The following is a 261-nucleotide window of genomic DNA, read 5'->3' on the forward strand; positions in this document are numbered from 1 at the left end:
CGAGGCCAACACTGAAGTCAATACACGCCCTTGGCTCGGGGTGAGCGGGAGAAGCACCAACAAGTTGGCGCCGAGCAGATCCACCATCAAAAGGAATAGTTTTAAAGCTGCGAACCGGAGAGGCGTCCGTTACTGTTTCCTGCTCTCTCCCCACCACCCGCCTCGTCCAACTCCCCCCAGGGGTGGGCAGGAGGCGCGGGGAGTGGAGGGGGGCGCGAGGTCAACAGCGGCGGCCTCTCCCGGCCCGAAACATCCGAGAAG

Source organism: Myotis brandtii, unplaced genomic scaffold (genome assembly GCF_000412655.1).
Source record: "Myotis brandtii unplaced genomic scaffold, ASM41265v1 scaffold131, whole genome shotgun sequence".
Taxonomy (NCBI): domain Eukaryota; kingdom Metazoa; phylum Chordata; class Mammalia; order Chiroptera; family Vespertilionidae; genus Myotis; species Myotis brandtii.